We start from the raw sequence: 15,000 nt of genomic DNA, 5'->3' as shown, positions 1-15,000 counted from the left end.
TGATAGTTTTATGGTGGTGGGGGGCGGGGGGCAGGGGCGGCAGGGGGGGCGCGTGTGTGTGCGGGAAGGGGGGCGTGTGTGAAGGGGGGGAAGGGTTGGAAGATATGTATGAACGTGTGTGTTTGTGAAGTGAGGGTGCGTGTGTGTGTGTGTGTGTGTATGTGTGTGTGTGTATGTGTGTGTGTGTGTTTGGAGGGGGGTAGGGGGTGAGGAGGGGTGGAATGTGTGTGTGTGTGTGTGTGTGTGTGTGTGTGTGTGTGTGTGTGACAAGATTCCTAGTGAAGTATTCAGAATCCTTTTTTTCCCTTGCCCTTTTTTCTTCCTCTCTTTCTCTCTCATTTTCCCTCCTCCCTCCTCCTCCTCCTCCTCCTCCTCCTCCTCCTCCTCCCTATCCATAAATATTGCTAGAGAATTAATATTTTTCTTGGTGAAACTTTGGGCTTAAAAAAATGCAGAATGACACACCAATATTACCAATAACTTCTAATTTGTTATTCTCCGCCTCCTCCTCCTCCTCCTCCTCCTCCTCCTCCTCCTCCTCCTCCTCCTCCTCCTCCTCTTCCTTCTCGTCTCCCTTCCTTTGCATATCGTCCTTCCGAATTTTCTTCATCTTGTGTCTTCTTCATCGTCGCTACCATCCTCCCTCCTCCCTCCTCCTCCTCCTCCTCCTCCTCCTCCTCCTCCTCCTCCTCCTCCTCGTCGCCGCCAACTAGAGGGCCAGATTGAGGTAGTAAATAATTAAGTCGGTCTCAACTTTGATCGTGTTCCCGTTGTAATTGATGCTAAGTGCTGCAATTAAACGGTGACTGCATCTCAGAGGGAATCCGCGGATCTTGAGATTGCTCCTCCATCTATCCATCCATCTACAGGAGGAGGAGGAGGAGGAGGAGGAGGAGGAGGAGGAGATGGTTTTGGGTTTAAGTTCCTTTGGTGGTGGTGGTTTCGTTGGTAGTGTATGTAAGTATTCATGTGTGTGTTTTTAGTGTGTGTGTGTGTGTGGGTGTGGGTGTGTGTGTGTGTGTGTGTGTGTGTGTGTGTGTGTGTGTGTGTGTGTGTGTGTATGTGTACTGAACTAAAAGCAAATCACCACCACCACCTACACAATCTCTCTCTCTCTCTCTCTCTCTCTCTCTCTCTCCTCGGTATCGGGGAAACAAGGGCGCCCGTGGACATTAAAGGCTCAGGGACAGTAAATCATTCTTATTTTCTTTCTTCCCTCCATCTCACACTGACTCATCTTTCTTCCGCACCCCTTGCCGCTCTCTCTCTCTCTCTCTCTCTCTCTCTCTCTCTCTCTCTCTCTCTCTCTCGCTCTCGCTCTCGGTCTCTGTATGTGTGTTTGTATGTGTGTGTTTTTTTCTCTCTTTTTATGTTATTTGCAAAGCTTCCTACTGGTTGAGGTAAATGTCACAACTCTCTCTCTCTCTCTCTCTCTCTCTCTCTCTCTCTCTCTCTCTCTCTCTCTCGTTCTCTTTAGTCATCGCTGCCTCTCATTCCTCTAAGAAACGTCCTCGCCTGCCTCCCTTCCTTCCTTCCCTCCTTCCTTTCCCTCCCTCCCCCCTCCTCCCCGGCACCTCCTTCTCTTATATATCATTTAGCTGAGCCGGGAAAAGGATCGCGGAAGGAGGAGGCATTTTGCACTTCGGGGGACATCTGTTACAAGTTCTGATGGACCAATTAGTATTTTTCTTCCCGGTAAATATCATTAGTGCTTGATATAAGTTCCCATAAATAACGCCAGAGGGAGGAGACGAGGATGGGGGAGGGAGGAGGGGGGAGGGGGCGGTTGAGGGGGGCCAGGAAGGTTGTTGATACGCCCGAAATGGTTTATTATTTGAGTTTGTGCCTCCAACCGCCCTGATTTGGTCGTTACGAGGAATTTTTGGGATGGGGGCGAGGGAAGGATGGAGGGGAGGGGGGGAGGGGAGAAGGGTGACGCTTGGTGAAAGAAGAGAGGAGAGCAGGAAAGTAGGAAGAAGAGGGGTGAGGAGAGGGATGCAGAGGGGGTGGTAAGGGGTGTGAGGGTGACGCTTGGTGAAAGAAGAGGAAAGCAGGAGGGAAGAAGAAGAGTGAGAGAGGGAGATTGGGTGAAAGAAGGGGGAAGCAGGAAGGAAGAAAGAAGGAGAAGAAGGAGAATAATGCTAAACGTTTCCTCCCTCTTCCCCCCCCACCCCAACCTCACCCTGCCTTACCAAACTTGATGTGGGTGGTAGATGATGAGTTTTGTGTGAGATTCGAAGGTGTGGGGAAGGTATTTTGAGGGAAGGAATAGGGGGAGGGGGGATAGGATATATGTAGATTGAAAGAGAAGAAAAAGAAAAAGAAGATATGTGGAGGGATGTAAAGGGTGGGGGATAGGATTGAAGAAGAGGGGAGAGAGGATAGGATATATGTAGATGGAGAGAGAAGAAAACAAGAAAAGAAGAGGAAAGGAGGATATGTGGAGGAGTGGGGAGGGGTGGGGTAGGGATGGAAGGAGTGGAGGTGGAAGGAGTGTGTGCGTGTGTGTGTTTTAAGGGGGGCGTGGGTGTGGGGGGGAGGGGGGCGTGTGTGAAGGATGAGCCCTCTGCATCACCATCGCGCCCTGCCGCCTATCTGATGGTGGTCATAGGACTCCTCGAGATAACAGGATCCTTCATATCATCCTCATCCTTATCCTCATCCTATTTATCATTTTCTTGCTTATTCTCCTCTTCCTTTGCTTTTATCCTCGTTATTTCTTCGCCTTTCCTTGTTTTCCTTCCTTTGTCTTCTTTCTCCTTTATTCCTTCCTTCCCTTTGTGTTTCATCTTTCATTCCCTTCATTTACTTTTTCTTTCTTCCTTTGTTCCTTCTTTCCTTTCTTCCTTGTTTTCCTTCCTTAGTCTTCTTTCTCCTTTGCTCCTTTCCTTCTCTTAGTGTTTCATCTTTCATTCCCTTCTTCAAATTTCTCTTCCTTCCTTTGTTTCTTCTTTCCTGTTTTCCTTGTCTTCTTTTAGTTTTGTGTTACCTGTCTTTACTCTTTTGGCTCCTTCTTTCTTCTTTCCATATGTCTTTCCTTCCTTCCTTCTTTTTCCTCACCCCCTATTTCTTTCATTCTACCCATATGTCCTTCCTTCCTTCCTTCCTTCTCTCCTTCCTTTACCTCACCTCCGATTTCCTTCCTTCGTTCATTAGCCTTTCCTTCTTTCACTCTACCTCCTGCTTTCACTTATTTTTTTCCTTTATCCCTCCGTCCTTTCTACTTGCTTTCCTTCTTCCTTCCTTCACTTTCCCTTCTTCATTTTTCTCCCTTACCACCTGCTTTCTTGTCTTTTCTTCCTTCCTTCATTTTATTCTTTTCTTCGTTTCTTTCTTTATCATCGCTTTTCTTTCATCCATTTTTTTACCACTTGCCTTTCCTTATTTTTTTTATTTTTCAAGAAAGGAGGCAGCTTCCTTCCTTCCTTCCTGCCTTCCTTCCCAACTTTCTTCCTTCCTCCCTTCCTTCCTTCCTTCCTCCCTTCATTCCTTCCTTCCTCCCTTCCTTCCTTCCTTCCTTCCTTCGCATCCTTCCTTCCTTCCCTCCTTCCTTCCTGCCTTCCTTCCCACCTTTCCTCCTTCCTTCTTCCCTTCCTTTCTTCTTTCCTTCCCTCCATCCTCCTTCCTTCCCTCCCTCCTTCCTCCTTCCTTCCTTCCTTCCTGCCTTCCTTCCCACCTTTCCTCCTTCCTTCTTCCCTTCCTTTCTTCTTTCCTTCCCTCCATCCTCCTTCCTTCCCTCCCTCCTTCCTCCTTCCTTCCTTCCTGCCTGCCTTCCTTCCCACCTTTCTTCCTTCCTTCCTTCCTCCCTCCCTTTGCATCCATCCTTCCTACCTTCCTTCCCTCCATCCCTCCATTCTTCTTTCCTTCCCTCCCTCCTTCCTCCTTCCTCCCCTCCATCCTTCCATCCTTCCATCATTATTTAGGTTGAGGCTCCCTTCAGCACAGGACTTGATGGACCGACATTAATCTGACGAAGGCCAGGAAGCATAAACAGACTGATGCTCCTCCTCCTCCTCCTCCTCCTCCTCCTCCTCCTCCTCCTCCTCCTCCTCCTTCTCCTGCTCGTGGGCGTGTATCGGAAAGACGAGTATAATGCGAATCAATCAAGGTTTATGAGAAGACAGAAAAGAAAAAATATATATTGAAAGGAAAAATTGTTATACTGTGGAGTAATGTTAATAAGGCGTTGGATAAAATGTTGTACTTGATTTTGTTTTTTTGTTTTTTTTCTTCCTTTTCTCCTTTTTGAAATTATCTACTACTGCTTTTTTTTTTCCCTTCATGTTTTTTACACGTTCTTTATTCCTTCTCTCATCTTCTCTCTCTACTCTCTCTCTCTCTCTCTCTCTCTCTCTCTCTCTCTCTCTCTCTCTCTCTCTCTCTCTCTCTCTCGCTCTCGCTCTCGCTCTCAACAACCCTCCCCCCCTACCTTCTGGCGTTTTCCTCCTCCTCCTCCTCCCTCTACACAAATCTTCCTCCACTCATTCCCATACCCTCTGGAAACTACCTCTTCTTCCTCCTCTTCCTCCCCCATCACCCTCCTCCCCCTCCCCCCCCCACACGGTGCTACGGGCGTCTCCTTTCCTCCCTTCAAGAAAGATAGGCTGAAAAAATTCTGATAGCTTCTTTCCTGGTAATGAACATAATATTAATTTCCCAATTTCTTACTTTTGGAACTAATTAAAAATCCGGCCGATCTTGGATGAATTAGACTTTGAAAATTGTGTGGCGGCCACTTTCCTGGTTGATTGAGTGCGGGGGGGGGAGGGGGAGAGGGAGGAGAGGGGATGAAAGGGGAGGGTGAGGAAGGGAGAGAGGTAGGTGATGGGGAAATTGAAGTGGAGGGAGGGAAAGAGGGTAAAGGAATGAGAGAAGGAACGGTAAGGGTACGATTTGAGGTAAGAGGTAAGTTATATAATTTAAGGGAAAGGGAGGAAAGGAAGGGAAGGGAAGGGATGAAAGTAAGGCAAGGAAAAGAAGAGATATAGAGGAAGATAAGAGAGGAAGACAAGGGAAGGGAAAGGAAGAAAAGAAGGCAAGGGAAGGGAGGAGCTATAAAGGAGGATAACAGACGAAGGCAAAGGAAGGGAAGGGAAGAATTATAGAGAACTGAGAATAAGAAAGAAAGGCAAGGGAAGGGAAAGGAAGAAAGATAGAAGAGGATAAGAATGGAAGAGAGAAATGAAAGGTTAAATAAGAAAGGAAGAAACAAAGGGTAAAAAACGGAAGGAGATGAAGGAAGGTAAGGAAGAAAGGAAGTTAAGAATAAGGAAGTAGTGTAAGGTAAGGAAGGAAAAGGGGAGAAGATATAAGATTAAAGGAGAGAAAGAGGTGAGGAAAGGTGAGAGAGAGAAAAGTAAATGAAGGAGGAGGAGCAAGAGATGAGGAAAGGGGAGTGGAGGAAGGTAAATGAAGGAATTGGAGGAAGAGAGGAAACGTGAAGAGGAGAATATAAGATACGGAGATACGGAGGAAAGGTGAGGTAGAAGAAAGAGGTAGAACAGGTAAATGGAGAAAGGAGGGAAAGGGAAAGGAGACAGGTGAGGTAAGGTTAGGAAGAAAGAGTGAAAGTGAAAATATGAAGGATTCTCTCTCTCTCTCTCTCTCTCTCTCTCTCTCTCTCGCTCTCGCTCTCGTTCTCTCTTACCTATATACGAAAGGTGTTGTACTAGTTGCATTCTTCTTCAACTTAAATTTATATCCTAATTAAAATCTTCCTCTCACGTTAAAATATTTCCTTTGCTATTTATTTCCTGCCCTGCAAAAATACTAAAAGAGCCGTTTTATGTTTTTTCCTCTTTCTTTTAATACGATCGATTTTTCCTGCGTTTTTAATCTTCGTCTAAGTCAAGAAATTATCCAGTAAATCTTCCCTTAATTGCCTTCGTGTATGATTCGTGTATTCGCCAGGGTTCCAAAATAGTAATACCGCCAATTTTACCGCAATCCTAAACAGGTAATCACATTTTCAATTACTCTACCTGTAATTTTCCTCATCGAGCTAATATTCCGGCAATTTACACCCACGGCTTACCTTTCCTTTACCTGCTGTCGCTTTAGCACTTTTCGGAGGGACCCAAATTGATACATTCTCTCTGCGTATAACTCGCTTTTTGTATGTATTTTTCTGTACTAAGAACTGTTTACCTTTGATTGCTACCTCTCCTTTACCTCCTGTCGTATTTTTTTTATGGTCCGAGAGAACCCAAATTGATACATCCTCTGTACTTTTTTTCTCCTTCTTGTATGTACTTCCCTCTATTAAGAAACATTTACCTCCTATCGCTACTTTCCTTTCCTTAACTCCTTCTTGTATGTACTTCCCTCTATTAAGAAACATTTACCTCCTATCGCTACTTTCCTTTCCTTAACTCCTTCTTGTATGTACTTCCCTCTATTAAGAAACATTTACCTCCTATCGCTACTTTCCTTTCCTTAACTCTTTCTTGTATGTACTTCCCTCTATTAAGAAACATTTACTTCCTATCGCTACTTTCCTTTCCTTAACTCCTTCTTGTATGTACTTCCCTCTATTAAGAAACATTTACCTCCTATCGCTACTTTCCTTTCCTTAACTCCTTCTTGTATGTACTTCCCTCTATTAAGAAACATTTACCTCCTATCGCTACTTTCCTTTCCTTAACTCCTCCTTGAATGTACTTCCCTCTATTAAGAAACATTTACCTCCTATCGCTACTTTCCTTTCCTTAACTCCTTCTTGTATGTACTTCCCTCTATTAAGAAACATTTACCTCCTATCGCTACTTTCCTTTCCTTAACTCCTTCTTGTATGTACTTCCCTCTATTAAGAAACATTTACTTCCTATCGCTACTTTCCTTTCCTTAACTCCATCTTGTATGTACTTCCCTCTATTAAGAAACATTTACTTCCTATCACTACTTTCCTTTCCTTAACTCCTTCTTGTATGTACTTCCCTCTATTAAGAAACATTTACCTCCTATCTCTATTTTCTTTCCTTAACTATTTTTTTTCTTTTTAATTTTCTACAGGACCCTGATTGATACATTCCCTCTTCGTATAACTCGCTTCCTATCTATTTTTCTTTACTTAGAACTATTTACCTCCGATTGCTACCTCTCCTTTACCACATGTCGTATTTTCCCTCTTTAGTTTTCCAAAGGTCTCAAATTGTAGGGAAGGAAAAGGAAGAAATATAGAGGAGGATAAAGGAGGGACGCAAGGCAAGGGAAGGGAAGGCAAGAGAGATAGGAAAGAATGAGAAAGGAAAAGAGAAATGGAAGGAAAGGAAGGACAAGGAGGGAAGGGAAAGGAGGAAAATGGAGGAATAAGAGAGAAGGGAAAGGAGGGGATTAAAGGAAGGCAAGAAAAAGAAGAGATATAGAGGAAGATAAGAGAGGAAGACAAGGGAAGGGAAAGGAAGAAAAGAAGGCAAGGGAAGGGAAGAGCTATAGAGGAGGATAACAAAGGAAGGCAAAGGAAGAGAAGGGAAGAAATATAAAGAAGGGAGGACAAGAAAGGAAGGCAAGGGAAGGGAAGGGAAGAAAGATAGGAAAGGATAAGAAAGGAAGCGAGAAATGGAAGGGCAATTAAGAAAGTGAGAGACAAAATGGTAAAAATGGAAGGAGATAAAGAATGGTAAATTAGAAAAGATAGATAAGAATAAGAAAGGAAGGTGAGGCGTATAACTCGTTTTCCAGGTATTTTCCTCCTCTAAGAAACATTTGCCTCCGATTGCTACCTTTCCTTCCTTACCTGTCCATTTTCTTTTTAGTTTTCAAAAGGACTCAATTTGATTCGTTCTCTTCGCGTATAACTCACTCTGTATGTATTTTCCTTTGTTTTATATATATTTTCCTCCTCTAAGAAACATTTGCCTCCGATTGCTACCTTTCCTTCCCTACCTGTCTTTATTTTCTTTTTTAGTTTTCAAAAGGACTTAATTTGATACGCTCTCTCTACTGTGTATTTTCCTCCACTAAGAACAGGAAGTATTTCAACCATATACCCTCAGCTGCTACCTCTCCTTACCTATTTTATTTTGAGGTCCCAAAATGGCTAAAAATTGATACTTTCTCCTCGCTGTGTATCGCTGCCTCTGCGTTTATTTTTTTCTTATTATTAAAGTAGATATATCAGCTAGTTACTCTTGAATGCTACATATAATTTGTTCTTTCTTCTCTATACCTGTCCTTACATATAATTTCCCCACACTAATAAAGGGACTATTTTAGCTATTTACGCCCAAGAACTTACCTTTCCTTACCTGTCTGTTCTATTATTATTTCGTCTTCAAAATGGCTGAAACTGATGCATTCTTGTCTCTATGTACGTCTGTGCATATAATTCCCCGCTATTACGTAAAGGAAACATTTCATCTCGTTACTCCTGGGTGCTCCCTTTCCCTCCTCATCTTCGTTTTCCAGTTTCCAAAATATTTAAAATTGATACATTCTCTCTTACCAGTATTTTTTTGTATAATGTTTAAAACTGATACTTTCTCTCCTATCCGTATGTTTTTTTTTTCTTCTATAATGTCTAAAATTGATACAGTCTCTCTTAGCAGTATAATTTTTTTTTCTTATATAATGTTAAAAATTGATGACTTCTCTATTCTAGGCTTTTTTTACTTCTTTAATGTTACAAAAATATACATTCTCTTATTTAACTGTTTTTTTTTCTTCTAGTTTAAAATTATATACATTGTCTCCTTTTACTATGATTTTTCTTCTTTAATGTTACAAATATATACATTCTCTCATTACTGTTTTTTTTTTTTTTTATCCTTCAAGTTTAAAATTGTATACATTCTGTTCCATCCGTATGTCTTTTTCTTCAATAATGTTACAAAAATATACAATCTCTCCTATTACTCTTTTTTTCCTTCTTCTATAATATATAAAACTGTATACATTCTCTTTTATCCGTATGTTTTTTTCTTCATTAATGTTACAAAAATATACATTCTCTCCTATCCGTATGTTTTTTTCTTCATTAATGTTACAAAAATATACATTCTCTCCTATCCGTATGTTTTTTTCTTCATTAATGTTACAAAAATATACATTCTCTCCTGTTACTGTTTTTTTCTTCTTCTTTAATATCTAAAACTGTATATATTATTTCCTATCATATTTTTTCTTTATTAATGTTACAAAAATATACATTCTCTCCTGTTTCTGTTTTTCCTTCTTCTATAATATCTAAAACTGTATACATTCTCTCCTATCCTATCTTTTGTTTTACTTTAGGAGCAGCGAGTAGCGGGCTTTTTTTTATTATTGTTTTCTTTTTTTGTGTGCCCTTGAGCTGCCTCTGTTGTAAAAAAAAAAAAAAAAATCCGTATGTTTTTTCCTTCATTAATGTTACAAAAATATACATTCTCTCCTGTTACTCTTTTTCTCTTCTATAATGTCTAAAATTGTATACATTCTCTCCCAGCCGTATGTTTTAAGTATGTTTTTCTTCTCCACATATTTCCCGCCGTTAGGACGAGCGAATATTTCAACAATTTACTCCCGAGTGCTTCCGTAGTCCCCTGCACCCAATTAAGGCCAGGTATCAGGTAGGTTCCCGCGACACCTGGGGCTCACACACACACCTTAATTTTCACTCTCCAATAAAGGTAAATTAGCCACTTCCTCTCCCCTTAAGCGGCGGGCGATCCTTGGCTGATCCTTATCCGGTTAATCGAAGTGCGTTTGAAAGTGAACAAATGTACCTGCCACTTACCTGTGTGTGTGTGTGTGTGTGTGTGTGTGAGAGAGTAAGAGAGAGAGAGAGAGAGAGAGAGAGAGAGAGAGAGAGAGAGAGAGAGAGAGAGAGAGAGAGAGAGAGAAACAGACCGACAGACAGACACAGACAGACGCACACATACACACAGAGAGCCACACACACACACACACACATACACACACACACACACACACAGAGAGAGAGAGAGAGAGAGAGAGAGAGAGAGAGAGAGAGAGAGAGAGAGGATCTAGGGACACACGATTGGTATAGATTCTTTCAGTTAATTAAGGACAGAAGGGGATTTGAACTCCTTTATATAAATGAAGGAATAAAGACGATTGGCCTCTTGTCTGGCAGGGGCGAGAAGGCGCTTACAGGAGATTGGAAAGTCGGCCTAGAGCGCAAGGAGAAACAGAGGCGCGAGTTCATCCCGTTTTCTATGCGATTAACCAAAAGGCGGAGGGGTGGCTTAAGTATTCCTTGTTTTGGGCTAATATTATTTTTTTTCCTTTTTGTTTTTGTTTTCGTTTTTGTTTTCTTTCTTTTTTAAGTGGGAAGAAAATGACACTCAAGAGGAAAGTGATCTACCCTCATTTTGTCTTCTGTTTTAAATGCTTCGTCTAGTTGTTGTTTTTGTTGTTTTTGAAGAGTTTTGGTTATAGTTCTCTGCTCTTTTTCCTCCTTCTCTTCCTCATTTTCTTCCTCCTCTTCCTTTTTTCTTCTTTATATTTCTTTCCCTTTGAGATCTTTCTTCTCTGTCTTCTCTTCTCTTCGTCCTCCTCCTCCTCCTCCTCCCCCTCCTCCTCCTCCTCCTCCTCCTCCTCTTCCTCCTCCTTAAGTCTAGCCTAATTGAAGACGGCTTTGCTATTCCTACTCCATCCTCCTCTTTCTCTTCCTCCCTCAATCCCTCTCCCTCTCTCCCTCTCCCTCTCCCTCTCTCCCCTCTCTTTCTCCTCCCTCAATCCTTCTCTCTCCCTCCCTCAAGCCTGGCATCGCTACCCCCTTCCTACAAGAGAGAGAGAGAGAGAGAGAGAGAGAGAGAGAGAGAGAGAGAGAGAGAGAGAGAGAGAGAGAGAGAGAGAGAGAGAGAGAGAGAGAGTTTAAGTTACGACAGATCTCACTTTCAAATACTCCTTCCTACTTACCTGCCTGCCTACCTACCTCACCTGTCTTCCCCTCTCCCTCCCTCCCTCCCTCCCCTACTTCCCTCCATCCCTCCCTCCCTCCCTCCCTCCCAGAGTCAAAAACCAACACGGTGTCAGCAGCTCCGGTAGCCTTGATCACCTAACAAGGAGGAAAATTGCTAATAAAATTGCTCTCTTGTTAATGAGGTCGAATAAATATTGACCTCAAACACTTTTTCTTAATGGAGAACACATATCACTTATTATTCTACTCTTTGGGAGGGAGGGAGGGAAAGAGGAGGGAAAGAGGGAGGGAAATGCGGAAGGAGGAAGTGATATTATGCTGGAAAAGACTGATGTAGGAGAGGAAGGAAAGAGAGGAAGGGAGGAAAATGCGAAAGGAGGAAAGTTGGAATTGGTTTGGTGTTGGAAAAGACTAGAAAAGAGAAAGGAGGGAGAGAGAAAAGAAGGGAAATGCGGAGAGAGGGAGTGATATGATGCTGGAAAAGACTGATGTAGGAAAGAAGGGAAAGAGAGGAAGGGAGGAAAATGCGAAAGGAGGAAAGTTGGGATTGGTTTGGTGTTGGAAAAGACTAGAAAAGAGAAAGGAGGGAGAGAGAAAGGGAGGGAAATGCGGAGAAAGAAAGGAAAAAATAGGAAAGGAGGGAAAAGAGAGAGGGGAATACGGAAGGGAGGAGAGAAGGAAGAGGTTGAATGCTGGAAAAGAAAGTTAGGAAAGGAGGGAAGGGAGGGAAATGGGGAAGGAGGAAAGGTTTTGATAGGAGAGAAAGGAGGGAGGGAGGGAGGGAAAAGCGGAAGGGAGGAAGGGGTTGAATATTGGAAAAGACTGCTGTAGGAAAGGACAGAGAAGGAGGAATGGAGGGAAAGGAGGGAGGAAAGGAGGATGTGATTTTATGTAGGAAAAGACTAGGAAAAGAGGTAAAAAAGGAAGAGAGGAAGGGAAATACGGAAGGGAGGAAAAGAAAGAAAAGGAGAGGGAGGGAAGGAGGGACAGGAGGGAGAGGGAACGGAGAAAAAGAGAGGAGAGAGAGAGAGAGAGAGAGAGAGAGAGAGAGAGAGAGAGAGAGAGAGAGAGAGAGAGAGAGAGACAGAGAGAGAGAGAGTTGAGAAATTACGTGAAAGAGGCCAAGGAAGGAGTCTATTTGTGACGGAATTATTACAACGAATGATTAATTATACGACGCCATGTTTTTCTTCCTTAGTAATTAGCATTAACACTCAAAATTATGAGTACTCTTATTATCCCCTCGTCACCTGGCTGCCCTGTGCTCACCTGTAATTATCCCGCTAATGAAGATATCTTACCTGCCTCTACTCCTGTCATTAACTCCACTTACTCTCACTTTCTCTTGCCCTATCTTGGTTGGTTAGTTATTCGTTTTAAATTCTCGCCTATCCTACCTTATGTTTCAGTATCTTTATCTTGTCTTAATCTTACCGAATCTTCTTTCCCTGGTCGTATTATGCATTAAAATCTTGCTATCTCATCTGATCTTCTCTATAATCTTACCCAGTCATTTTTCCCTGGTCGTTCTATCCCTCAGAATCTTACTATCCCATCTGATCTTCTCTAAAATCTTACCTAATTCTCTTTCTCTGGTCGTACTATCCCTCAGAATCTTACTATCCCATCTGATCTTCTCTAAAATCTTACCTAATTATCTCTCTCTGGTCGCACTATCCCTCAAAATCTTACTATCCCATCTGATCTTCTCTAAAATCTTACCTAATTCTCTTTCTCTGGTCGTACTATCCCTCAGAATCTTACTATCCCATCTGATCTTCTCTAAAATCTTACCTAATTCTCTTTCTCTGGTCGTACTATCCCTCAGAATCTTACTATCCCATCTGATCTTCTCTAAAATCTTACCTAATTATCTTTCTCTGGTCGTACTATCCCTCTTCCCTTTCTCCTTTCTATTTTTATCTATCTTTATCTATCTTCCCTTTCTATCTTTATCTATCTTTATCTAGCTTCCCTTTCTATCTTTATCTATCTTTATCTAGCTTCCCTTTCTATCTTTATCTATATTTATCTATCTTTATCTAGCTTCCCTTTCTATCTTTATCTATCTTCTGTATTTATCATCTTTCTATCTTTATCTATCTTCTCTTTCTCCTTTCTATCCCTTTCTCTGGTCGTACTATCCCTCAAAATCTTACTATCTCATCTGACCTTCCTTAACAATATGACCGCACCTTACACTCTTCCTTACCTTCCCTCTCCTTACTTCATCTTTTACTACTTAGCAATATAACAGTACCTTACACCTTCCCTTACCTTACCCTCAGTTTCCTTACCTTTCGCTTTCATTTACTTCCTTACCTACCTCTTTCCTTTCTTCCCTTAATCACAGAGTTTCATTAGACATAGTAAGCGGTACACCTTTTCCCACCTTTCCTTACCTGTCTCACCTTTATATATCTTGCTTTACCTTCTTTTATCCCGCGATTTACACATTTTCTTACCTTTCCTTACCTTTCCTTTCCCTCCATCCTTCCTTTCCTTCCTCCATTTTCACCTTACCTCACCTCTTTTGATGTGCTCTTTCTTGTTCATTTTTTTTTTATTTGAGTTGTTGTTGTTTTCAATATTCGACAGATGTATTTTTTTTTCTTCATTACTGCGGGCTTATTTTTGTCTTATTTTTCTTTGCCTTTCGTTTCCTTACTTCCTTTCCCCTCTCGATCACTAAGCCTCAGGGGACATGCAAGCGGTGCACTTTTCCTCACCTTCCCTTAACCTTTCCTTACCTTTCCTCAGCTTTCCTTACCTTCCCTTAACATTCACTTACTTTCTCTCCTTCCTTTCTTCCTCTCCTCGGCCACAAGGCGTCAGGAGGCCCGGCAGGCAGTAGGTGGCGGGCCCCGAGCCGCCGCCAGGTGTCGCCAGCCCTCACCTGCGTGCTCCCAGCCAGGGCGGGGCGGGTCCTGGCGCCGCTCACACACTCCTCAATCATGTACGCCCGCCCTTGGAGAGCAGGCGACGCGGGCGGGAGAGGAGGGGGGGAGCGGGGGACAGGGGGGGGGAATAGGCGGAGGTGGAGTTGGGCGGGGATCAAGCCAAGATGAGGTTTTGGGCAGAAGGGGCGGGGCGAGGTGTGGGCGAAGGGGTGGAGTGGGGTTGGGTGGGGCTCCGGGTATCGTAAGGTGTGGGCAGGAGTGGGCGGGGCGAGAAGAGAGTGGGTGAGGGAGGGGGCATGAAGAGGAGGTATGGGGGAGTGGGGGAGTTGAGGAGAAAGAGTAAAGAGGTTGAAGAGTGGAAATTTAGGTATGAAGAGGCTGAGGCAAGATGGAAATGGGTGCTCGGGGCGGGACAATGAGTATAAGGGCATAAGGGTGGCGTTGGGGCATTCCGGGGCGGGGCGACGGGGCGGCAGATCCTTCTACCTCTCTCTGTCTCGTGTATCGCCTCACGGGGCTAAGATGACAGGTAAACAGACAGGTAAACAGACAGGTAAGAAGAGGAAATGAAAGCAGTTGCATCTTGGCTTTACTCTCGGTGCTATTTTTAATCTCAACTCGCTCAGGTGTTCCCAGGTGTGAAGGCAGATATACTCAGGTGTTCCCAGGTGTACGAGCAGGTAGTATATTCAGGTAGATAGAGACTTGAGAGGTGTATTTGTGAGCTTGTCTATGTTAAATCAAGGTAGGTAAGGTATGGATTGGCAGATATACAGGTAGGTAAGTGTATATTGTGTGTACCTGTGTGTCAGATCAAGGTGGGTAAGATATGGGCAGGTAGGGATTAAGGTAAATGGGTATATAGGTGTATTATGTGTGCTTGTCTGTGCTAAATCAAGGTAGGTTAGATTTGGGTAGGTAGGTGTATTTTTCTACCTGTGTATTCAGTCAAGGTGTATTAAGACAAGTGATATTGAATGTTGAAGAGTATAAAATGTAGGTGTTTAGAGGAGTATCAAAACTAAGTAGGTATATTGTGTGTCTACCTGTGAATCAAATCGAGGTATATCAAACAGGCAAGATCGAATGTTTAAGAGTGCTAAATGTATCAGACAGGTAAGTTTAATTTAAAATCTCACCTGTATATTTAGCAAGTCAGGTGAGATTTGTGTAGGCTGGTATACATATAGGTAGGTATATTGTGTTACACGTGCATCAATTCAAGGTGTATTACGA

At 42.9% G+C, this 15,000-nt stretch overlaps 1 protein-coding gene and 1 long non-coding RNA gene across 11 annotated transcripts in view; one reads left to right on the top strand and one right to left on the bottom strand.

The window, feature by feature from the left end:
• The window catches only part of LOC126985418 (forkhead box protein P1-like), a 483,883-nt gene that overhangs the window by 295,377 nt on the left and 173,506 nt on the right, over positions 1–15,000 (top strand). The gene's annotated exons all lie outside the window — the stretch shown is intronic.
• Positions 4,556–6,879, bottom strand: LOC126985427 (uncharacterized). Its single transcript, XR_007738707.1, has 3 exons — positions 6,685–6,879; positions 6,481–6,616; positions 4,556–6,412 (listed from the first exon to the last, which is right to left on the bottom strand). It is a non-coding gene; the product is annotated as an uncharacterized LOC126985427 (long non-coding RNA).

The sequence above is a fragment of the Eriocheir sinensis genome, chromosome 59 (genome assembly GCF_024679095.1).
Source record: "Eriocheir sinensis breed Jianghai 21 chromosome 59, ASM2467909v1, whole genome shotgun sequence".
Lineage (NCBI taxonomy): Eukaryota > Metazoa > Arthropoda > Malacostraca > Decapoda > Varunidae > Eriocheir > Eriocheir sinensis.
The sequence above is the reverse complement of the archived record's forward strand: the minus strand, read 5'-3'. Positions and strand labels throughout refer to the sequence as shown.